The following is a 16,472-nucleotide window of genomic DNA, read 5'->3' as shown; positions in this document are numbered from 1 at the left end:
GTATCAAAAATCAGCAGCCTTATCCTTTAAAAACAGTCAGTAAAGAAAGCAGTCAGGGTGAAAGCTCCCGTCCTCTCCGTCCAGAGTTTCAGATCTTACATTCTGCTTCAGTTCAATAAACCAAAACTAACAGATATAAAAACGGAACATTACTTTAAACTGACTTCCTGCTGCAACTTCAACTGTTGCAGTGTTTTAAGACTGAAGGTATCAGGTTACTTTACTCGGACTCTCAGTTTGCTTTGTCACGGCCAAGAGGTGCCGCACAAACCTTCTTGAGTCCAATACAGTGAGGAATGCTTAACTGCTTTGCACACAAAGAATAGATCCAACAGGACTAATGTGCATATAAAGGAACACAACATATTTTGCTATTTAATTGTAGCATACAATCTAGAGCAGCTGTGATTTCCTTAAAGATTAAAGTTCTTTAATTCTTTGCTCAAACATTCCTTGCATGTTGTGGGATTTGCAGGATTTGAACCAATGATCCTCTGATCTCTAACCTTTAGGCTACTGCTGCCCCCATCTAAGTTAAAAAATACTCCTGACAAAAGAGAGACCAAATCCTTCTAAATTCCCCTTTTCTAAACTTTTTTTTTTCTTTTTCACTGTGGCCATAGATCATCTGTCCAACCAGATTTGCTCGTCTTCACACCTCACCAATCACTCTTCATCCCCTCCTTGCCTTCTCCTCCTATTCTCTACCTGTTAGGTCCTCCATTAAGAGCACTCACACACACACACACACACACACACACACACACACACACACACACACACACACACACACACACACACACCCTGAGGCCCAGTGGTGCTTGCTAATGCTTGTGGGACAGGAAGTGGGGTGATGGTAGGGGGGTGGAGGGTTATGGAGGAAGGGGGTTCAAGGTGGTTCTCCTCTCAGGTTACCTGTCCAGGTAAGTCTGTGTTTGTTTAGTGTTACCTCCCAGTAGTCCGGAGGTCCAGACTGACGCACGGAGAGATCTCTGTTCAAGTGTGTGTGGTTTCAGTGTGTGAGGCGCTGTTGATGTTTGAAAGAGGTGATACTTAATCTGAGTATTGTAGAAGACTCTGGAGATTCTCCTCCACACACACACACACACACACACACACATTCCTCAGAGCAGCGGTGGACTCAACAGTTTGGCTTGTATCTGTATCTGCGTTATGTTCTCTCAGTTCAGAAAATAACCTGGCAGTCGGAGCGGCGCAGCAGACAGGGCGTCTGTCTTCTTAAAAATAAAATTATAGCAATTGATGGGATCCATCTATCGTCCCAGATAAGACTTGTCAATGTAATGTTGGCAGAGGTTCAGGCGCAGCAGAGGCCGAGCTTTCACTGCCTCTGAGAAATAAACAGACAGCTGAGCTGGGAGATGACCTGCTGGTTGCTTTTATGTGGAGATGAACTTGAGAGAAAACATTTTGAGGTCGGTGTTGCTGCTGTCTATCACTAATCGAAGAATTCAGAGGAAGATTTTACATTTTTCTCTTCTTAACATTTTGTATTGGTTTGGTTAGATGCATTGTTGCACAAAAACTGATGGGTGATGTTTTAGTTTAGTTTTGTTATAAACAGAACAACAACAGAGTGATTATGTAGACACCATGAATGAACAGATGAAAAAAAAAAACTACAAAACTATACCTTCCAAAAGAAAAGACAGTTGATTAGCTTGTGATCTGAAAATATTTTAAATGTTTCAGCAGGATCTGGAAAAACTTGTCCTTCAGTAGACTCGACTACTGTAACGGTGTGTTCTCAGGTCTCCCTAAAAAAATCAATCAGACAGCTGCAGCTGATTCAGACGCTGCTGCTCGAGTCCTCACTAAGACTAAGAAAGTGTATAATCTATATAAAGTACTGAATGGTTTAGGGTCAAAATACATTTGTGATCTGCTGCTACGTTATGAAGCATCCAGACCTCTCAGGTGGTCGGGATCAGGTCTGCTTTCTGTTCCCAGAGTAAACACTAAACATGGAGAAACAGCGTTCAGTTTTTATGCTCCGCATATCTGAACAAACTCCCAGAAATCTGTAGGTCTGCTGCAACTCTCAGTTCTTTTAAATCACAGCTGAAGACTTTTCTGTTTGCTGCCTTTTATTAAACCAAATTTGAGGGTTAATATCTTACACTGCACTGTAACTTTTATTCTCCTGCTTTATCTGTCTTATTCTATTTTTAGCTTTTTTGATTTTCAATTTAGTACTTTTTAAAATGTCTTTTTATACTGCCTTGTGTTGCTTTTATGTTCTGTCTTGATGCCTTTTATGTTCTATGAGAAGCACTTTGAAATGTGTTGTACAAATAAACTTGCCTTTTTATCCTTGACATTATCATCCCACTTAGGAAACACTGGTTTTATTCAAAACTTGGGAGTTTGAGACCAGTACAGGCAACGATTTCTGGGTCAAACGAGGATCGAGGAGCGAGGAAAGATCAGTTGAGTTAATTGAGATGCATCTAGCATTTTGGGATTTATCGGTTCTTTCACAGTCAGAGGTTGAGATCCTCTAGCCTTTATGCAGCATTAAGCATTAGGCGATGGCATGGAGCGCAGAGAAAAATGAGTTGCATTGCATAGTTGGCACATTCATGTTCACTTTGATCACATGAAGGCTTGGCATGACTTCCAAGTGACATGTTTTATGACACGTTCAGTTGTCTTCAGGGAAACAGGAGCGATTAAAGGGTAACTCCACTGATTTCACACATTACACACATATTTACAGGTCTTACAAAGTACTACTGCATATGTTGAAAAGAAAAAAGTTGTATAAAGCCTTTTGTGGCCCTCGGGGGAGGTACGCAAAGTCCGATAAATTCCCTCGAGTCACTTCAGTCTGTGTCGGTCGAGGCTGAAGACGAAGGCGATGAAAAAGTTTGAAAATGTGGAAAAAAAATCTGGATGTGCGGAGTTAAAATGAAGTGAGGTTACAAGATCTCTGTAGCGGCTAGCAGCTCCAGGCTACATTAGCCGCTACTAGCATAACACACCCAAACCTCCCACCAAACTGTCAGCAGTCAAGCTGTGTTGTGAGTAATGTAGGAGCCAGATTTTGACAAGAAGAATGTGTGTAATAAAAAAAGACCATATTTCTGGTTCTGCTGCTGATTTTTTGATCCTCTTATTTAAACTATTATCTAAATTGCTGGATTACTCTTTTAAAGGAGTAAATCTTTAGCTTAAGGATGAACACCAGTCAGGTCGGTTTTTTTAGTTGTCTCAACCTGCAACGTCAGTCCGAAGTGCTACAGTTTAGTTTATGGAAACTCAGTTACGGTAGTCAGAAACTGAAATGTGTGCACAAGAGAGAAAGAAAGAGGAGACGAGCATTTCCATGATACATTGTGTGCAAAGTCTCATGTACTTTTTGTAAGTATCTATTTTTATTGCACCGATTTAACAGGTTTATCTTGAGATAATCAAAAGATACATACATGCATATATTAGATGTATCTTAACACACATTATTCTCATTTCTGAATGCAACCAAACAATAAACAAGAACAAATAAATACCACCTGGCCCTCTTTTAATATTTAACTTCGAGAGCAGTTTTGAAATTATTTGTTTTTTTAATTTCTGAGTGTTTAGTGTTGTTTGTGTGATATGGTGATATGTTTATGTGTGTGTATATAAGCATCAGGATACATGACTAAACTCATTCAATTTTCTGAACATTTTGAATCTGACAGAAAAAACCGTACAGCACTGACGTCATCGAAATTTAAAGTTATGAGTAGCCACTGCATAGTTCTTTGTCCACAAGGAGCTTTTGGCATTTGTACGTCTGTCCACACTGTTACAGTTTCCACTTCTCCTCTCGTTCGAATCGATGGATATCAAGCATGTGGGAGGTAAACAAACCTCAATAAAAGTCAGTCCGAGTGTGTTCACCACCAGGATTTGTTTTACCCCACAGCTGACAGTTCTGGCAGTCAGACGCTGGCTAACAAGAACCACAGCTGTGTTTCCACCCGACACCGGCCTTCCACTTAAACGCAACACACATTTGGTTGGTTCATTGTGGGGGTTTTTTGACAAGCAGATCGACCATTTTAATGATTTTTTAATGCGGCGTGTCACCGGGTTTGTTGATGCAAGTGTTTGTGTTGTCATCTGACATTCTGAGACTGAGAAAGACAAACTGAACGTTACTGACATTTTGGTTAGTTTTTCCTTCATAATGGCATTCCAACATGCACACAATCATAACATATGAATGCTGGTGTTGGACTGATATTGGGGGTTTTTGGAGGTTGATACTGATGTTTTTGGATTAAAGCTGCAGATAGATGATGTTTTTACACAGACGTTTCTTTATCATTAGTAGTTTAGTGTGAAACTCAGCAAAAAAATAGCAGCACCGATTTGAGAAAATTAAAGTGACATGTGCTGGAGTGTTAGCATGTATAGCGGGACATTGCTACCTGAGGGAGATGATGGTGGAACGAGAGGGGAACAATGAACCAAAACTCCCATAACAGCACAACAACAACAACATATAGATCCAAAATTAGACCAGCAGAGCATTGATACTGTATTTTATTAAATTGAATCATAACTAATTTGTTCACACAAGTCAAAGTCAGTATAAACTTCATAAATCAATAAACTATGACAGGATATTCTGCCATCCAATGAACAAACTGATGCTGTTGTTGGCTTCAGTGTGAAGGGGGAAAAATGTTTCTACAATCTGAGATTTTAAATGCATTTTTCTAGATTTCTGTTGTCATCTGGTTTTGATTAACATGAACCCACAGTGTTACACTCATGCAACAAACAGGAGGATAGTGCTAAGAGGCCGCAGTAACAGTGGACGACTGCTCAGCATGAAGTGGAAGAGCAACAGTCGTCTTCAATACATCTTTGTCTGTCAATTGTTATGCAGCTTACATTTGTTTTTCTATTAAAATGCAAATAGTTTGATGTTTGGTTAGTGGGTTAATTTGCAGGTAAGTAGGTTCATCTTACATATATCACACCAATCTTACACATCAAGGTGAGTTTAATAGTCAAGAGAAGAAGTGCTCAGTCTGTGAGTTGTATAATATCTTCTGTGGCTTCAGGAGGAATTAAACCTCATGGTGTCATCAAGGTTATCTTGTCCTGGGGTTTGGAGACTACAAATTATGAAACCTGGCGTTAAAAATTGGTTTTGTGCTTTTGAAAGACGTTAGCGTTTACCAGGCATGGAGGGTCTAATGAAAGATGCCGTCAAGTCACATAATGGGAAATGTAGCATGCAGCGTTTATTGAGCTTGACTCATACTAAGGACTAAAAGACAAGATATCTTCACCTCTGCTGCATCAAGTTTAAACACTCTTTTTAAAATCTGTCTTGTGAGTCCTCTTGTGAGTAGCCCTTTAAGGTTTGGTAATATTTAGGCACAAAAACTACTTGGTTAAAGCAGCTATAAACAATATTTTTTATAATGTGTATCAAATGTCAGTGTGTAATGTGTTGGTTGTGGCTCATAGTGATGAACCTACAGAGAATTATCAGAGACTCTGCAGCTCCTCTCGGCTTTACGGAGCTTTATAGTGAGTTTCAGCTCATTGTTTATCTGTCCAGCTGCAACTTTACTGTTCTGGTTCACTCTCAGCGCTCTCATAGCGTTGTTTTGGGCCTCAGCAGGCAGCTGTTTGCAGAGGAAAAGCTGTAAAAAGCCTCTGTACACTACCTGCTCAGCACCAAACAGCAAACACACAGTTAGCTGTAGACTAGCTGGTGAACATAGTGGAGCATTTAGCAGCTAAAGAGCCAGATATTTCCCTCAGGAGGTGGTGGAGAACAAAAACAGAGCTAAAAGAGAGTGAATATTGGACTTACATTCACCAGATGGACAGAAACACAACTCCAAACGAATGATAATGTTGCTCCGTAACTGCTGGATGTGGAAATGAGCAACTGTTTGCTGACAAGTTCAACATAATAACTTAAATGTCACTGAATGTATTGTTCTTTTTATACATCACATGACCTTTAAGCTACAGTACACTGACCACTTTGCTGTGGTGGCTGCACTGGTTTCCAGCTTCACAAGTTCAAGGTGATCCTTAAGTTACAGCTACAGACAGCAGACTTCCTTTCCTGCTCAGGTTTATCAAATCATTAGCGGACTGAGCTAATAAAAGCTAATATCCCGCTAACCTGGAATCTCAGGGAAATTGTAATAGTCAAAGATTTAATGGTGTTAAAAGTCCTCACATTCCCTCTGAGGGTTATTTTTCTCTCCTGTGTCACCCTCTTTCTCCCGCTTTCTGTGAGTTGTCCATCATTCTCTCCTTCTTTCTTTCTCTTGTGTCTTTCTTCTAGCCACAGGAACTGTAGCAAACCGTGGTAGAAATGCGGGGAATGCTGCAGAACAGAGAAGAGAAGATTCACTCTGCATTGTTCAAGGCCCGTTCCGCTCCGTCTCTCCTGTAAACAGCCGTCGAGGGAGGAGAAACCCGATAGCCTCACTTAGCTCTGATCTGCTCTAACTGCAGAGATCACAGACGGAGGGATGGAGGGAAGAGGGAGAGAGGTTACACAATGAGTAGAAGTGAATGCTTTTCTTTTACCTTGAAGAGATGTTGAACATTTTACGTTGTCATGTTAAGATGAGAAGATGAAGCTTCTTCTGCAAAGCAAAGAAGCTGCTTTAGTTAGACAATATTAACTGTAAGTGCTCTGTTAGTATTATATATGCAACACTTACAAAAGTCTATATTTTCAGGGAGTTTCCTTCTGCAAGAACTATTCTACACTGGTGTGAAATGTTCTATTAACAGTCACGTTGAGGACTAGATTTTAGTTCAGTTTAGTTAGAAAATAAATGACTTTAATCATCTTCCTTTTACCTTCTGTTAAAAATATATTTTAGCATCTTTCTTCTTCTTCTTTCTTCTTTAACGTGCATTTAAATGTATAAAATCCTCAAATCTCTACAATACAGGCTTGTTAAACTTTCCACACTTGGGTCTTTTAACAAATACGTTATCAGTCGGTGATGTTCAGTGAATTTCAAAAGATTTTTAAATTGTTCTTTGTTGTATCCACGTCTCCCTCCAGTTGGTCAGTAACTCACCACAGAACGTGCCCGAACTTGTCGCATCGAGCCACAAGTTGTAGGACTTTAGGAGCCGCCTGCTGCTGCTGCTGCTGGAAACACGTCGGATGAGAGTAGTGAGAGTGAGCCACACGGCTAATGTGCCATAAACCAAAACAAAAAGCTACAAGAGTCTTAAAAAAACTCCACTCTGTAGAGCTGCAGAGTCGGTCATCACAACATGCAACCAGTTTCTCACTGAATCAGTCATTTGATTCAACTTTAATTTGAAAAATGTTGATTATGCAGCTTCAACTTATTTTCAAACCAGCTGCACTTTCAAGAGAAACATCAACTGCAACATGTGAACTGCAACCATCCAGCTGCAGTTATAATATCAGAGGCCTTTATAGAAAAAGTGAGAATCGATTCCTCATTCATGCCGTTTGCGAATAAACTTTTTAATCTATAAATCCGCTTTGCTTTAAGTTTTAACAATCCATATACTGATAGAATTAGCTTTTGGTATTTTGAAATGTGCATGAAGGCCTGCAGCTTGATGGTTGCAGTTTAGATGTTTGAGTTTCTTATTTGATTCAGTTTACATATGTGTTCATTTGTGTAAATTATGCATATCTGTATATTTCCATGGTTTCTGTTTGCTGTTCTACTGGTTCTATTGGTTTTTCACTGGTTTGGTGTCTCCAAGGCTGCATTTACGCTGCATGTCTTGATGCTCTGTTCCGATTTTCTGCCTATATCCGATTTTTCTGACCGTCTGTTTACATCTACTTTTACAAGTGACTGATATCTGATACCTGTGTTTTCCGCTTGCTTAACACTTGAAACAACCTGCATGCGTAAACCAAGCGGCAACCTCCGGGGCTGTAAAATGAAGCCAATGCTGAAGTGCCAAAAAACAGTGCAGTTCTCTGAATGGCTACGTGAGGCTCCAAAACTGAGTCAATCCCCATAGACCCCCATGTTAAAATGCCCAACTTTACAGCAGAAATAAACATGTTTACAGCCTGGTACAAACAACGGTTTTGGTCTCTGTAGCTAATTTCCTCTTTCATGACAACTTTACGGGGGTGAATTTTTTTATAACTCACCCGTTTAAATTTTATTAAGCCTTAAAGTTCTGCATAATGAAGGACATGGCTGCTTTGAGTGACAGGTCCGCCAGCCGCTAGGTGGCTTGTTTCAGCCGTTCGGCCCGCCTCTTTGCCCATTTTTGATTGGCTGGGAGTTAGGCAGCGTCACGCACTGCCAAGATGGCGACGGGCCGGAGCGGCTCGCTTTGAGCTTCAAAACCGCTCTTCAGAAACCAACGGGTGACGTCACGGTAACTACGTCCATATTTTTATACAGTCTATGGTGTAAATGAGGGTTCGGTTACCGAAATGGAAGTAAACAATTTGGTTTTGTTTTTTTCAGCTGTGCACGTGAAAATAACGTCATTAAAATGCAAAAAAACTATAAGATGGTCACATTTTCAATCCGATCTGTCCGTTTAGATGACGGCTCTATTGGCAGATATCTGATTACGATCAGATTTATTTCCACATATGATTGAGGCCTGAAACGGATCTGACAATATCCGATTCTATCTGCTTTTTTCCTGTTTACACGTTCTTAATACATATCCGATCTGTGCCACATGTGAGCAAAAAATTGGAATTGGGTCACTTGTATCAGGCCTATTAGATGAGTCAGCACTAATCAGTGTCATCAGCACCACCTGCACTGGTCACACTGAGCAGGTAGAAAGTTCGTCCACACTGAACAAAGTGTCTGTGCTGAAAAGTCTTACAAAGGGAGATTTCTGAGACGTCTTTCAGAGTGCAAAATGTTTTTTGGCTTTTGATTATGCAGCTTCAATAATGTTATCATGCTGATTAAAATACTTCAGGTTAAGTCACACATCATGTTTATTAGCATGATTCTGATAAACATGATCATCAGACAGCTGCTGTAGCTCAGTGTTTCTGTTTTTGAAACCAGACTTTACATTTTCATGAATTCGTTCACCTTGTCTGTGTTTGCCTGTGATTCAGTCATTTCCATGACTACGCTTAGTGTTTTTCTGATGGTTGTTTCCCCACTAGATTCATTTTCAGCACTGAAGAATACAAACAACCACAGATAAAATCAAACTGCAGGAAGACTCTCCAGAAAAATGAACTTAAAAATGTCGCGGATACGTAGTGATGAAGCAGCGATGCAGTGCTTTCAAATAGAACACGGTACTGCGTTAAAAAGACACGAGGCTGCATCGGTGGGGCCGTGAAATCTGCTTTAACTATAGAGCCGTTAATTTAAGGGATTATCAAAAGACTGTAAAGCAGTTTTAGAGAAAAAAATGAACAACTCTTTACAAGTTTTATCACAGTAACAGTCACAGCAAGTTTTTCCTTATTGGAATCGAGGGTCTGAGGATAAAGGATGCAGATTGTAAAGTCAGCTGAGGCAAATTTGTGATTTGTGATATTGAGCTATATAAATAAAATTGACTTGGCTCGACTTCACATTCATGTTACAAATATATCCAACAGGAATGTCTCAGTGCCAGATGTCCTATTGCATTACGGAAAAAGTTGAGTGAGGTTCAACTTTTTTTTGCTGGACAACCTCATGTTCTTTGTCGAATGTATTGATCTCTCTTAAATTAATGAGGGGATTGAGATTTCTACATAAAAGTCAGTGTATAAATAGACTTCCAGCTCATGTTCTCCATACCAAGAGATGATGTAGCTCAGAAATCTTAACCTGTGCACAATCTCCTCCAACACGCCAAAGAAAAAATGATATACTTGTAAATATGTCTCGTGTTTCTGGCAGCCACTCGGGTTTATTTGAGTGTTGGGAATGAATGTAAAGGACTGTTCACATATTTTGAAGTGGGGTTGTATGAGGTACTTCTCCATAGTCAGTGTATTACCTGCAGCATGTTATTAGTTTGGAGAAGCAGACAGGAGTATCGACACAGAAGCTAAATGATGTACCGCTGTTGACGGGGGCAGCAGCAAAATGTAGTTTAGCCACCTAAAAAAAATCAATATATTTAGAATTTTTTCACCACTTTACCTCGCCGTCAGACTGCTCTTTCCTTTGGCACTACTTCCTACGCATGCCGTACGTCGCTTTCTGACCCAAACGGTTGATGTGTGCGACATGCGTAGGAATACAGAAGCTCTACAGCGTCTGTGCAGTGAATGTGACAGCAGGTTTTTAACAGGAGGATTTAACAGGCTTCACATTCCTCAGCCGGCTATGAAGACTTCAGAGGAGACGAGCAGGAGATTAAATGAATCTATTGATCTATTGTAGAATAATTGCATCATTACAGCAGCGAATGAGGAAGAATTAAATATAACCAGAAATAATAGCAGTTCTTTTCTCTCTCTCTGTTGTGGTGTCATGTACTTGAAATTTGAGACGAACATCCCAGAGTTCATCTCTCCTTCATATATAAAGCCCTCAAATATGCAGCATTTTAAAGATGGATGCTGTTGTCCTTTTAACCTAAAGATGTGTTTCATGAAAAGGCAGAAGACACTCATTTAAAAGAAGTTCATTTGAACCCTTTCATGCATGAATTATGTCCACTGTAGTGGACACAATGTATCAATGGAGTAAAAAGTGATTCATGGAAATCAATATGGGAAAAAAAAAACATATGTTTATATATATATTATTTTACTACTAAGAGCAAATGGCATGAATACACATAGGAACATTCAATAACAACAACAATGGAGAGGACATTTGAAAAACATGTTATAGGCCCAATAGGCAGAATATACCCTTTGGTGCATATTTTCAGTCACAGAAAAAAAATGTACATGAAAAATATAATTAAAAACTTGATAAAAGTATTTCTAACATCTTATTTAGTTGAATTTTTTTTCTCTCTCTGAGAATAAAAGTATTTAACAGATATTCCAGAGCTACTTGGTGTATTTCCTCCACCCTCCGCCATTTTGAATTTATTTCAAGATTCAATATCTCAAAATCATAGAGAGTCAAAACATGATATTCAGATGGATGTGTAGACAACACTTTGGGGGTTCAACACCTGGTAGTTGGGGACATGTAACTACAAATTAAATGGTTCAAAATGGCTTCCAAATATCTGTCCACTGTAGTGAACACCATGCATGAAAGGGTTAATGCAATAATTTCATGTTAATATCAGAACTTCTGTATCTGGTCATCTGGTGGCTGAAACTGTTTAGTAACTATTGTTCCTCTTGCCTGCTGTTCGTCTTTTACAGAGAGAAGAAACCTCTCATTTAAAGGGGAGATAACATGCTTTTTGTGATTTTCTCTTATTTTTATACCGTTGTGATGTCAGATGTTAAATATGATCAAAGGTCCAACACTTGAGGTGAATGTATGTAAAAATGCTCCCTGAAAGTCAGAAACCACGGCTTCAAACCTGCCCTGAACGCTTCATTTGCAAAGTCACCTCTACTTCCTCCTCAGGATGACATCAGATTGTTCTCACACGCCCACAAACAGCCGTCTGCTCTGTAGTCTTTGTTGCTGACGTTGTTTCATGTGTTGTTCCCGTCGTCCGCTCGCATATTTTGAATCTGATTCCGGCTCGAACATGTTAGATTGTATTTGAGATGTTTAAAGAAGGAGAAAAAGAAGTGAAATCCTGCAACTATAGGAAGCTTCCTGAAGCTGACCAATCAGAACAGAGTGGGCTCATCAGGAGGCGGGGCTTAAAGAGACAGGAGCTAAAACGGCCTGTTTCAGACAGAGGCTGAACTGAGGGGCTGCATAAAGGACCAGTAGAAGATAAATAAGGAGTTTTTAACTGGAAATCATGTGAAGATATTCCAGTAGAGCCCCAGAATATAAATATAGAGCTGAAAATGAGCTTGATATGCCCCCTTTAAAAGCTACTAGTTTTATACATTATTCTACATCAATTCCTATCATAAATAACAGATAATTTGTTAAATATAATTTCCTCATTGTCTTTTATAGAAAGGTGAGGAAACTGTTTTTTGGGAAGTTGAGCAGCAGCGTCATAAAATATGTCTTTAATAAATTCAAGGGGACAAATCAGTCGCTCTGCAGATTTCATTTTTTCGAGTAGCTCTCGGGATAAAAAAGGCCGGAGACCTCTGATGTACAATCAAGTTTATAAGAGGAAAAAGTCAAATATTCACCAAATCTTGATTTTTTTTTTTTTTTTATTAAGGCAGAAAAGATACTAGAAAAAGTAAAAAAGGTGTATTTTGGTGCGAAAATGCAACAGAAAACAAACATTTAATAATTATTTCCCAAAAAAAGAAATAAACAGAGTATCGATTTGTATTCTGACCGTCTTTATCCACTAATAGTCCAGCTCTATTGCACTGATTGTAGATTGAACATCCTCTGATTCCTTGAAGTCCCTTGAAAGTAACAACATATTAAAATGAAGCACAAAAACCGTGCAGTGCTTCAACCGTGTGATTCGGGTATAACAGTACTGACAATTTACTGGAATAAAGTGATGAATCAATGCACTTCTTCCCTCTCTGTGCTTTGATTAAAGAGCAGCTCTTGTCCTTAACCTCCACCCTGTGTTTCACACGAGGTTGGACGCAGCTTCCTTCCTTCCCATTCTGCTGGAGAGCTGAATTAACTCTGACTGCTTTGTGAAAAGACGCATTCGGTTTTTTTTTTTTTTTTTTAGAAATCGTTCCTGAGAGCAAGAAAAGGAGATTTTTATTGATGGAGAGAGAGAGAGAGAGAGAGATAGAGAGAGAGACGGCACCTCGCCACCCTTTCCTTGTCCGTCATCGCTCAAGTCAGAGGCCGATATTAATCTACAGCTGTCTCGCTCTCAGCTAAAACATGCACACAAACACCGCAGAGCCTCTGAGAAACAGAACATATGGCTAAAAATGACAGTCTTTTATTTGACTGTATGGTTTTCTTCTCTCTCTTCATCTCCTTCACTCCTGTTCGTCTCTTTTTTCCTCTATGTGACCATACAGGTTATAAATGATGCTGCGCCATTATGTTTAATGCCATAAATAATAACACATTTCTATCTTTTCTTGTCTTTCTGTCTTTCTCTCTCAGAGTCATGTACCTGCACAAACACAGGTCCTATATAAATATCCAGAACTGCAACAATTAGTTGATTAATGAGCAGTTGTTTTGATCAATCAATTAACTGTTCAAGTAAGTTTTTCAAGCTAAAATGTCAAAAAAAATGGATGATTCCTGGTTCTCAAATGTGACAATTTGTTTTGACATTTTGTTAAAAAAACATTTAATGACATCACTGTGTGCTCTCGGATACTTTTGTAGGCATGTTTCTTTGTTTTCTGATGTTTCAAACAAATAATTGATTAATCAAGAAAATAATCTGCAGATTAATCAATAATGAAACCAGCTGTTAGTTTCAGTCCTATAAATATCCACTCTTTATATAGCTGTGTATATCTTACATACGCTTCATTTAAAGAATTTGTTTGACATTTTGAGAAAGGCTTGTTGCCAGGCAACCAGCAGAGACTCCAAAACATTAACGCTCCCGGCCAAGAAACAGTCTGACACATAAACCCCCCCGCAAAACTACAACATGACGTTTTAACACTTCTTTTTATATGGATTAAAACAAACGAGACATAATCTGTTAATTAGTGAGCTTTAGAGGCGCTCGGAGGCAGATTTTTTGTGACTTTTGTCTCTTTAAGGCTTCCCTCCCGATGAGCCCGCTCTGCTCTGATTGGCCTCCAGAGGCTTCGGCTCAGGAGGTCACGTCAACTATAGTAGCGGCATTTCACTTCTTCTTTTATTTCTATATTCAAAATATAAACTTCTCAAAAACATCCGTACATGTCGGAGCGGAATCAGATCCAAAATACGTGAGCGGACAACCTGAGCAACAGATTCTACAGGAAGGACGGCGATATGCGGGCACGCACGAACAATCTGATGTCACCACGAGGAGGAAGTAGAGGTAGAATTACAAATGCGTTCAGAGCAGGTTGAAGCCCTGGTTTTTGACTTTCAGGGAGCATTTTAAGTACGTTCACCTCATGTTTTGGACCTTCGACCATGTAGCATAAGTAAACACAACCCAGTCGCCAGAGGAAAACGTTGGTATTGAACGTTTCTGCAAACCACAGAAACGTTGAACATATACGTTTCAACGTGTGAATTGCGTATTATGTCAACATTTCTACGAATGTAGCATATTAACATTTCTACCCGTTGAATAAAGATGTTTTATGGTGTGACAACGCTGTGGTTAAGGTCTGGTTAGGTTTAGGCACAAAGACCACTTGGTTAGGGTTAGGAGAAAGATCATGGTTTGGGTTGAAATAAAAATAAAATAAAAACAGCCGATGTCTCACTAAAAAAAAGCCGGTTTTCTCAGCAGAAAAACGGCTGCAAATGTCCTGACGTCTCGCTAAAAACACCCGCTTTGTCGAAACGGGAAGCGGACATTGGTTTCGGTTTCAGGGTGGTCTCGAACCGTGTTCTCTGCTGATTTCCAACTTTCCAACAAACTTACTAACCATCCACCTGCCCCTCCTCCTATATAGGAAAGATCAACTCATACAGATCACATGTGAACTACGTCACTTTAGAAATGTTGATATGCTATGTATTTTATGTGTTTAAATGTAGATATTCAACGTTTCTGTGGTTTGCAGAAACGTACAGTGCCAACGTTTTATTCTGGTGACCAGGCTGTCATTAAACATCATTATTGTTTAACAGTGATGTATAACAGTTTAGGAAAGCACAGACAGATGATGCTGATTACTGCTGATAAGGGCATCTGATTAGAAAACGTTCTTATGTGTCTGTCTGGAGTCACATGATCAAACCATGTATCAGGAGTTTCAGACTCTTGTGCACAAGATTTTCCATCCTAATATGAATATATTATATATAAAGGGGAAGACAGCGATAACCGATACCAACAATGGGATGAGTAAGTAGATAGCCAGGAAAGATGAAGTGGAGAAGGAAAATAAATAAATAAAATAAATTAAGGCAAAATAAAAACTGGAAAAAGCTACCGCTGCAGGCCGATGATATCATGTAGAAACAAAGGAAATCAGTCAGGTGGAGACTTTTTTTAGAAAGTGCTGTCTAGACCCTCTAAGTGTAATAATGACATCACATCTTTCAGCCAGGCAGAGCATTGGGGAGGGGGTGATGGGAGTTTTCCTCGCCTGGACAGAAGTGTTGTGAAAGCCTTCATGTCAACCTCGTTGGAATTACAAAGGAGCTAAAATATCACCCTGAAAACGTCCAGTAGCGGGCAAGGCTGTAAACTGTTACATCAAGTACATTGAAAATCGAAGACCGATATGTTCCAAGTTTTGGGAAAAACTAGAACATATGTGAGAGATCTGCCTGTAGACTGCGATCACATTTGGGATCAGAACCCAGGTATATGTCATGCAGTTTAGATTTGCTGAAGTGGGCTCTGTGCACCACCGTCAGCTGGATCAAACTGAGTCGAGCTCAGGATGATGAAGTATCTAATGCCACCTCCCACCAATCCTCTGCCAGCTCCGTTCCCAGTTCCCCCTCCCATCTATCAGATACAAGCCCCCTCTGAGTAGGAGATAGCTGAAAAAGTCTCTCCCGTAATGATTCTTGGGGGAAAGAAATCAAACTTTGTACGTACGAAGTGACACACCTGAAGATAACAGAACAAATTTAAACATGGCAGACTAAATTTAAGGCATAAAGAGTCAAAGCTAGAAACAATATCACCCTCATAGAGGTCTTTGAAACGATTGATACCCAACCTGCTCCAGAGAGTGAAGGTCGAGTCCAAACTGGAGAGAGTAAATAAGTGGTTATTGCTAATAGACCCCTGGCACAAACTGTATGCATATCTTTAAAGTGGACATCACTGAAGGGTTTGAGGAGGGGGGGCAGGGAGAGAGAAACAAACCAGTGCAGACGGGGAGGATGAGTGGCATGATTGGGCCTCTAGGCTGCACCAGTTCATCTCAGGGGTTTATAACCAGTAAGTAAGTTTTTGTATGTTGGCAGCCCAGTAATAGTGAAGCATGAGACTGCCACAGTTTCTCTGTCTCTGTAAAATAGCTTTACTGATTCCAGGAACCCCCCCCCCCCCCACCCCTGCCCCCCAATAAACCTAGTAACTGCCTGATCCAGCGTGTAAAAATAAGACTTGGGTAGAAACAGAGGAAGGCCTTGAAAAAAGATGGAAGTTCATCTTGTTTGACCATGTTTAACATATTAGAGAATATTTGAACTTCTCATCTAACTCACAGTCACAAAGAGAATTTGCATATTTTACCCAAAAGGTCCAACTTTTCCAAGAAAAACGCATCATCCTGGCTCATAGCATCGTCTGAAAATGTAATTTTCAAAATGAGAAGCCAAAACTGGCAAAAAGATCATCAGAGAAGA

The 16,472-nt window shown here is 39.7% G+C and overlaps 2 long non-coding RNA genes across 3 annotated transcripts; one reads left to right on the top strand and one right to left on the bottom strand.

Annotated features, from left to right (window-relative positions):
* Window positions 1-2,811: 2,811 nt before the first annotated feature.
* On the top strand, window positions 2,812-6,876 carry LOC121881972. 2 transcript variants are annotated; one of them, XR_006091977.1, is made up of 2 exons: window positions 2,812-3,384; window positions 6,335-6,876. It is a non-coding gene; the product is annotated as an uncharacterized LOC121881972 (long non-coding RNA). The 2 variants fall into 2 exon arrangements; XR_006091978.1 differs by lacking the exon at window positions 2,812-3,384 and adding an exon at window positions 5,905-6,068.
* On the bottom strand, window positions 6,335-7,276 carry LOC121881961. Its single transcript, XR_006091965.1, has 2 exons — window positions 7,089-7,276; window positions 6,335-6,641 (listed from the first exon to the last, which is right to left on the bottom strand). It is a non-coding gene; the product is annotated as an uncharacterized LOC121881961 (long non-coding RNA).
* Window positions 7,277-16,472: the final 9,196 nt, after the last annotated feature.

This window comes from Thunnus maccoyii, chromosome 17 (genome assembly GCF_910596095.1).
Source record: "Thunnus maccoyii chromosome 17, fThuMac1.1, whole genome shotgun sequence".
Taxonomy (NCBI): Eukaryota; Metazoa; Chordata; class Actinopteri; order Scombriformes; family Scombridae; genus Thunnus; species Thunnus maccoyii.
The sequence above is the reverse complement of the archived record's forward strand: the minus strand, read 5'-3'. Positions and strand labels throughout refer to the sequence as shown.